The sequence below is a fragment of the Streptopelia decaocto genome, assembly GCF_964273445.1.
Source record: "Streptopelia decaocto genome assembly, chromosome: 20".
Classification (NCBI taxonomy): Eukaryota; Metazoa; Chordata; class Aves; order Columbiformes; family Columbidae; genus Streptopelia; species Streptopelia decaocto.
This window is the reverse complement of record NC_138675.1, coordinates 7,280,336-7,289,531: the sequence shown is the minus strand read 5'-3', so window position 1 is coordinate 7,289,531 and position 9,196 is coordinate 7,280,336.

Sequence of the window (9,196 nt, the reverse complement as noted above, 5' to 3'; positions counted from 1 at the left end):
TCTGAGCTCCACATTGCTTCTCTTCATGGGTCGGGGGCTGATGAATTAGTGGCCTCGGCGGAGCTGTGTGCCGAGTTCCTCTGCCTCTCCAGGACTGATCGCAGATGACAGCTAATATTTTAAAAATTATTATACTGTCTGCAGCGCAGAGAGGCCCCCCAGTTGGGTTATTAAAGTACATTAGCTGAATAACTTCCATTGCGTTTTCGTACAACGACGTTTCTGGAGGGCGTGTGAATGAGCGGGTCTGCACCCTTGGCCACGCAGAGGAGGAGCAGCCAGAGCTGCCCAGTGCTGGGAAAGGGCCCGAGACACCAGGAAATGCACTAATGCAAAGGGGAGCTGGTGCCAAAGCCGCCGCAGCCTCAGCAGGTGCTGCTGGGGCTCAAGCTTTTAAACCCAGCTTATTTTTCCTGTTAGGAGCATGAAAGTGCAACTGCCTGAGAAAGCCCTGATTAAACCAAGGCTCACCATAATATTTGCTGGGAGTTTGCCAGCCTTGTAATGCGACATTACTGGGTATCTTCATTAGCTAAAATGAGTATTTAGAGCCTTTGCCAAATTGGACGCTGATAGACCCGTTTGTAAGTGGCTCGGCAGCCCCAGGCGAAGGCGTCTGCGTCAGCACCGACACGGGGAGGGAGGGCGGCGCTGAGTTTATTGCTGTGCGGTCTCTGCTCTCTGTGCTTTGCTGCAGCAGCACCCGAGGAGCCCCCCGCTCCATGGGCTGCCCCGAGGGGGGGCCCCGCGCGCCGGAGCAGCTGCCGGCACCGCGCTTTGGGCCAGTGGTGTTTCCACCTACGGAATCAGAACCCCCCGGCGTTCAATGCGCTGCCCTGGCATTTCCAGCTGGAAGTGTTTTGATTCTCAAGTCTGAAATGAGTTTTTATTTTGAAATGCATTATTCATTTTCTTCTGAAAGGTCAGGATCTAAATGAAATGCTTTAATTTACCTGATGTGAATTGCTGAGGCTCTGCCTTTGCCGGCGGTACCTGGCGCGGGCTGCGCTGGTGCCAGCACCGGCGCGTCTGGTGCACGGAGCCACACGCGGTTCCTGGCACTCACCACCCAAAGGGAATAGGGTAAGGAATATTTATTAGGGTAATTACCCTTCTGTCTTGTCCTCGGGAAGTTCAGGGCCTGTACTTCTCTAAAGTGAGGTCTAAGATGTTCTTGTGCAGAGGAAAATCCCTTTTTGGTTATTAACATGTAACCCAAATACTGCACTGAAGTCCCAGCACTGGAGTTGGGAGGTTTATTCCCCATTTCTCCCACATGTCTCCCTGAAAGCGCAAAACTGACTCGATAAACCACTGATTTAACGGCTGCAAAAAAAGCTGCTCCTAATGGATTCCTTTAAGATTGAGGCTGCCAAATACCAGGCTCAGAATCCTTTCTGCAACAAGAACAACTATATTAAGTGCACTCAATCAAAACCAGGCTGAGGGTTCCAGGAGTGAAACAATGGCTGTAGGAAACGCATTTTATGAGCGTGTCCCGCAGGAAGGGGCTGGGGGAGCTCCCGCTCGGCCGGGACCCGCAGGGCAGCGCCACACCGGGCCTGAGCAGGTCCTGGGGGGGCTCATCCCGCGGGGCTCCGGGGGCCGATACCCGACAGTGCTTGGACCAGAGGGCCTTGGGTGCTCGAGGGCTGCAGCAGCTGCACCACGGCGAGGGGACGCTCGGCTGGGGACGATGCTCACCAATAACTCATCTAAAATCAGGTCCGCTGCTCCCCGGTGGAACTCACGTCCTGCCCGGGTGTAAAGTTGAGCGGAGCTTCAGAGTTTGCAGCACCCCAAGGGCTCTGGGGGTCTTTGCTGGGACTTTCTGCACCGTCGGGTGATGGAGACGGATGCTGGTTTTGCCTCCTGCAATAAGACCGGTTTATTAGGTTCTGTAAACACATTCAGCTGGTACATGAGCGTGGACTGTGCCAGGAGGTACGGCTTATCAAATGTCACGCAGATCTTATCTCAGGGGAAACATACTTCGATAATTAAATTAAATGAAAAGTCCTGGATAAAAGCCTCGGAGGCTCCGGCCTTCTGTTTATCTCCGCAATACGCACAGGGTGGGAGATGGAGCGAGAGGCGCGGGGGCTCGGCCGGGTCTCTGTGTTTTACTGTGGGTCCCATGGGTCGCAGAGTGTCTTATATGTCCGTGCTTCATGTTGTCTCCTAAGGAAAGGTGTGGTGTCTCTATAGGAAGGAAGATGCTCTGAGCTCCATCTGCATGGACCATCTGCCCCCTCGCTCCAAATTAACAGGCAAATTCAGAAAGAAAAAAAAAAATCAAAGTATTTTCATGAACAATTTGCACACAGAAAAAAGGGGCCAAATGAACTGAAGAGATCCTTGGCTGCGCAGGCTCGGCTCCCTGCCTGCGGGCAGCAGGTTCTCCAGCCTAATGGTCTCAATACTCTGCTGGCACCCATTTTGGGAGCAGCATCCCCCCCGCTGCTCCCTAATGCAGCTCATCTCCCGCCGACGGCTCCGGGGCCGCGGCCAAGCCGCTCGGCACATTAAAGCCTCGCTCGGCGCCCGTTTCCATGGAGACCCCAGCGATGCTCCTTCCTCCTCCGGAGCGATGCGGAGGGACCTCGTGGGGTGGCTGGGGGGGTCTTGGGGGTCCCCGAGCATCTGGGGGCTCCGCAGCCGCATTTGCCGTGTGCTGCCGCTGCCGGACCCGCTGCCCGTGACGGTGTTCTCGCACACGGGAGCTGATCCCCGGGTGCTCGGCCAGCGCGTGTCCCCAGGTGGGGACCAGCCTGACCCCTGTGCTGAACAAGCATCACATTGGTCTATTCGCAGCATCTTTGTTTAAACTATGAACAGTCTTTGTAGTTGAAAGACAGGTTTCCCGAGAGCCCGTGTGTTGCACGGAGCTGTGTGGCCAGGGCTGGGCCATCGCGGGCGCTGGGTCCGGTGCTGGAAATGCCCTCACGGGCACAGCCGAATTAGCAAATAGCTGTGAGATCTAAGAAATGATAGTAATTACAGGAACAAAATTGTTATTAATGCACTAATTTACCTGGGAGCCGGGCTTTATGTAATTACACTCTGGGATCAAGATAAGGTTAATGCATTTACCTTCCTGGGAGTTTATAGACGTTAGAATCGTTCTTCCCCCCTACAAGGGATGAGCGTGTGCTCCTGGCGCCGCAGCCGCGCAGAGGGACCCGCAGCCCGGACCTGCTCACGCTTGGCGTGTTCAGACCTTGCAGACACCTCCGAAACCTCCGCATAGGGGTGAAAAGCTTCTGCGGGCGCGAGGTGACGAGTCCTTCGGCAGCTCCAGCTGCCACTGCTGCGCGGCCACCAAGTGTCACCGGGGATGTGTCTCCCGGTGCCAGGCGGGAGGACGGCGGCAAGCAAGGGCAGAGCTGCCCTAAAAATACATCGCTGTACGCGCACCTGGTGTATTTTTGGCCGCTTCATTATTTGACACACATGCTGTCGGTTAACAGGCTGCCGAGACCTGAACACAGGTGACCTTTAAGAGCAAGGGAAAGGTTTAATAAGGTCACATCAGGCCTCAAGGACCCCTCAGATTGGCCTTTTTGCTAATTTACAGGGAAATAAATGTGTGGGTGTTGTGGGGACCCCGAGCGGGCAGGAGAGGAAACAGAGAGGAGCCAGCGGAGCCCGGCAAGACCTGCAACGGTTCCCCACAAATCAACGTGGAGATCGATTCCTCTCTTTAAACGGGAAGGGAGGACGGTGCTGGCCGCACGTCAGGCCCGTTTAACCGCGTCGTGTAAAACCGTTTGTACAACAAACGTAAGTGTGAGTTATGTGTGTTATTTCTGCTAACTGTTTGCACATGGCTGAACTTCATGATGACAGGAGTGAGTAACTGTGCAAGGTTATGCAAATGAAGCACTTAATTAAGTAGGAGTCCTAGGGAATAAATTCCGGCTCCACCACATGCCCCCTGTGTTTGGCCAGAGCCAGGTGGCGGCTCCGGACCCGGCGCGGTGCTGCGGTTCGCGGTGCTGCGGTTCGCAGCGCTCCGGCGCTTGTCCGGCGCTTCGCTGCCTCACCTGCTGCTTTTCAAACACCCATTCCCATGAAATATCGGCTCTCCTGCTGCACGGAAAGGCTCTTTCATTCCAGTCCGCAGCAAAGAATGATGCAATCCATTACCAGCGGCACAGCTCCCGGGAGCTCGTATTTCCTCCTGGAGACTGATAACTGGGGGGCCGCCGGCTTTTGGGGGATCTTCCATCTTCCGAAGAGCCACATCATTTAGATAAAAGAGCTTTGGTAAATTTCTGCCTTTTTCTTTCCTGGTGTTCAGAATCCCCCCATGCTCCTGGTCCTTCACTGCTGCCCTTTCCTGTGCTCAGCCCCCACCTTCACTCATCGGCTTCTCCCGCGCGGGTTATTAATTGCGGGGGACTCGTTTCACCTCGTCAGGCGATACAAACCCATTGCTGTGGGGACCCGCACTGGCCCCGCCGTGGCGCTGACCCGGTTTGCAGCCGGGCTGCGGGGAGGGGGCCCTGGGGACACGCAAGAGGCTGTTCTGGGGGTGGGGAGGGACTCGGGGCGGGGGCTGCTCTGTTAATCCGAACTACATTGCACAGACGGCAGCGAGGAGCGAAACCGCCACTGAGCGCCGTTTGACGCTCCCTGAGCGTTTCGCACGCTAAGAAAAGAAAAATCAAATCCTGCTGGCAGTTAATGGAGCGTCTGTTAAAAATATCCCTTCCCCATGTGCAGAATTGAACGTTACTCCTCTTCTTTCCCATCCCTGACTACATTCCCTCGTTTATTTCCCAGGGCACGTCCCGGACGCTGACACGGGGGTTTGCGCATCGCTGCCCTGCGCCGTGGCAGAGCCCCTGGTGCGGGTGCCGGAGCATCCTCCCCGGGGTCCGACAGATGCTCTGGTTGAAAGCCGAACCCCAGAGCCGGTGTTTATTTCCCGGGGAGGCCGCCCTGGTTGGCGGTTTGCCCCGCAGCCGGCAGCGTTCAACTGACCAGAGCTCTGCCGCGGGTCCCGGCGGGTGACTGGGGCGGCCGAAATGGCTCGTTTGGGGAGGTCGCAGCCCAAACCGGAGCCATCTGTGCCACGGCCATCCGGCACATCCCCTACTGTCCCTCATGCTAAATCACCTCGCTGGCACAGCCGTGCAGAGCACCGCGGGGACGGCACCTGCGCCTCCCCTGCGCCCGCAGCTTCCTCAGCACGGGGCAAATATCGGCTGAACAGCCCCAAACAAACACAACCCAGCAAGGAAAGGAGCAAAAAAGAGCAAAAAAGAGCAGCTTTGGTGCAAGGTTTTTTTTTTAGCTCTCTCCAGTGCATAAAAACAAATTAAAGACAATATAAACCCCACCCCCAGAATGCAAAGAGTTGGAAGCCAAATGTCACCGCAGCTTCGATCCTCCGGAGGAAGCGCTGGTGCTATCAGTTTAGAAGCATTAGATTTGCATATTCATGTCCCCTAATTTGCTCTTCGGGGGCTGAAGTCTAATAACTGATGAAGAAAATCTTCCTGTGCGTGCAGAGGAAACCCTGATTGTGTCACAGATGCATTAGGAAAAATAATCAGACATAAATACGTGTCCATTGCAACAAAAGCTGCCTGTAATTAAAAAGTTTGCAAAGACAAGCATCCCTTTATTTGCCGCGATGCGGGGCAGGCGGTGCTGGGGCTGTGCGGGTTTGGGGGTCGGACGCAGCTCTTCGCCCACGTCACCAGCACGAGCCAAAAGGTCCTTGATGGGGCTGGACCCGGCGGCTCCGGCATCCGTGGCCGAGTGACGAATCCCTTCTGCTCACCCTTAATTCAATTTCTTTGAGCAGCACAACAGCTGGGTTTTATGCCTGCCATTTATCGAGCATTAAACTATTGGCATTGTAGTTGGCAGGGGTATCGATTACCACAGGGCAGTGAGGGACGCGGGGGCGGCCGCTCAGCATCCTGCTCCGCACCCCGAGAACGGGGACGCACGGGACCCGGCCGTGCCGGGCGCTGTCGGAACTGACGGACGGGAGACGAGCCGGTGCCACCGCTGCACTGGGTGTGGATCTTCCATGGCTGTCACCATCGTCCGGCTGCCAAACGGGGACATTCCCGGCCCAGCTGAGGCCCGGGTTTCACGGAAAGGCGGCAGTTTCAGGCCGAGCTGCGGGACTGGTTTGAATGTGACGGCAGCGGCGAGCTTGCTGGGCTCCGTTATCCATCTCGAACGCCAACTCCTCTTAAGAAAATAATAAAGAAAAGATCTTCCTTTATTTTTTTTCAGCTAATACATTTTAAATAAATTATATGATTAAAAATGTTAAAAGTTTAATCGGCTCCCCTATTGTGCTGAAGTTCAAAAGGAACGTTTATCAGTCGTGAGGCTGGTCCGCTATTTGTATGTGCTGCTGAAAGCTTTTTAATTCACTCAACAGGAAACAAGGAGCGGAGTTGATTAAAGGAGAGCGGGTGATTTATTCCGGCATGTCGGGAAGTTGCAGCGCTGACCGGTCCCTCCGCCGTCCCCGCTCTGTCACCATCACCAAAGCCACGGAGCATCCGCGGCACCGAGGGCGCGACCGGGACCTCCCGTCTGCCTGTATGGGATCAGCCCGGGCTGCCCCTCCCCCAGGTCAGTATGGTTGACAGCGAGTAAAATCCTCACAGATTTCCTGCCATTTTTAAAAATTGAATTAAATTTTCCAATTAAATGGAGCAGGGCTGGTCCGTCACAGTCTGGGTTTCAGGGAGCCGGGCTCTGCGTCTGGGGGCGCTCCGTGCTCTAATTACTCAATTGTTTGTGGTCGCAGCTAACGGTGTGGGACCCGTGCTCCGCGCTTCCCTCGCTGCTCAATAAATAGCGCTGAGCCCCAAAGTTGGGCAGTGGAGCCCAAAGTTGGGCAATGGAGCCCAAAGTTGGGCAGCGGAGCCCAAAGTTGGGCGGTGGAGCCTGTTGCATCAGGTGGCAGCAGCGAGGTGCCCGCAGCATCCCCAGGTGAAGGATGTTGCACACAAAGCCAAATGCACTTTATTACCATTATTGAGAAAGTTAATTCCTATGTGGCCCTATATCGTCAGCAGCAAAATAAGCAATATCTGACATCCAGGTTGTTCTGACAGTGAGTTTTCCATACGAAATCTCGCCAGCACGGCGACGTCCTCTCATCCATCTCCCGCGCTCTCTTTCCCCTTTTCCCCGCCCGTCCGGGCGCCGGGAGCACGAGCGGCGGCGGTCACTGAAGGGTTAAGAGCCTGTTTTCCCACTGCCACTCTTCCTTCTGCAGGGAAGACAAATGATTCATTACATTCCCCATCATTCTCTCTGATGCCTGGCTGCCTCCCATCGAGATGTTGGGTCTGCACCATGGAAAGTCATTAACGTGGCCTCCAAGAGGAGCCGTGGAGAGCAGTGTTTCCTTTTTGTTCGCGGTGATTCATGCCAGAGGCAAACCATTATGATCAATTCCAGTTTTCCTTCAGATCTTTACAAAAATGCCTCCATATAGAGACAAGGCGCGAGGATATAAACAACGCTACCCAGCTTTTACAAGGCAAAGGAGAGAAAACTCGGTGGCTGCAAAAGGTTTCGCAAAGCGGCGGCATGGAGGGACGCGGCAGCGACGCTCTGCGGGCGGCTCGTTGAGGGACCGTCCTCCCTGGAGGGAAACACCGAACCCACCTTCTCCTGGCAACACCTCCCTCCCGAATACCATGAATTATGATATTGGATTTAGCACAGAGTCCGGCAGCTACGGGCAGGGCAGTGCAAACGCAAAGAGCAGAACGCAGCCCTTCCCATCGGAGGTTTATAGCAAGAGCTATAAAATCTACGGCAGAAAACGCTCTGAGAGGGGCTGGAGCTTGCCCCTAAAAGCGCCCGTTTCACACACAGAGGGGCTCGTGCTGCATCGTCTGTACGACACGCGGTCCCGGTAACGCGGGGTGTTTGCGATACAGCGCAGCCTGGCTGCGCCAGAGAAATGCTCCGGCTTTGGATGCCCGGATCTGGAGATTTTCAGATGGCACAAGTGAGGCAGATCCGACAGCGCCGGTCACCTCCCGGGTCTGGGGACCGAGCCGCGGAGGCTCCGGCACCGCGGGGATCGTCTGATTGTCCCAGCGAGATTGGGCTGCGCTCGGCGGACTGAGCACGTGGAGCTGGTCACAGGGCGCGTGTCTGTGGACACCCCGGAGCCGAGTCAGTCCCGAGAGCCCGTGCGCTCCGCAGGGCCCGCCTGCCAGGACACAGCAATGGGCGTGATTAACAGCATAGAAATATATATAAAATACAATAAATAAAGAGCAATGTGTGTTTCAGCTTCTTTCTGAAGGGCTGGGTTATTCCTGTTGTTATTGTTACCTGTCCTGTCTGGGGCTGCTCTGGGCACCGGGAAGAGCTTGAGATGGAATGGAAACGGCACATTTCTGGGTGGAGGCGGCTGCGGGAGAGGGGAGAAGTTCATCACGGGAATGAGGCCGCGTGGCCCCAGGCGCCGGCGTCCCCGCGGCACCGCCGGGACGGCAGCGCCGGGACGGCAGCGCCGGCAGCATCGCCCGCGGGACCGGGTCCCCGCAAGCACCTCGCTCCCGGTTTGTTTTGATGGGCAGGAGCCATTCCTGTTCACAGACGTTTAATGTAATGTGGGAATTAGTAATTTGTGATAGTGGCTGAAATAACTTTCAAATACATGAAACATAAATACAGCAAAAGTGGAGAAATGAGCCATAACTCTCCCTAATGGAAACCCGGCCTCCCCACTCTTTATGGTGCGGGAAAAAAATGGCCCCACTATTTTCAATCATTAATTTTGTGTTGCCCGAACCGTGGTGCTGCTGGTTTCCGAAGCACTTTTTGCAAAATAATGAGGCTATTTATTAGTAGCAACGAGGCTGCACAGAAAGAGGAGTCGAGATAGTTTCTATAGTAACTCCCGGCTCAAACATTTGACACCGGCCCCGGCGCAGCGGAGCAGCCCCCGGGCCCGCGGTCGTTTGTCTCCGTCCCTTACGAGACCCGCTTGAAGCCACTCAAGTGCCATATGCGTGGCTGCAGGAGCTGACTGCTCATGGGGGCAACAGCTCCGCTTTGGGTTTTCTTTATTTGGCAGCATTTCCCCAGTAAACGCTGTTGGGCGGGTGGGAAAGGAGCCAGGGCCCCTGCCAGCCCGGCGAGGGGGCGCACGGCGGTCCCAGCACCGGCTGTCACGGCCCCGGGACAA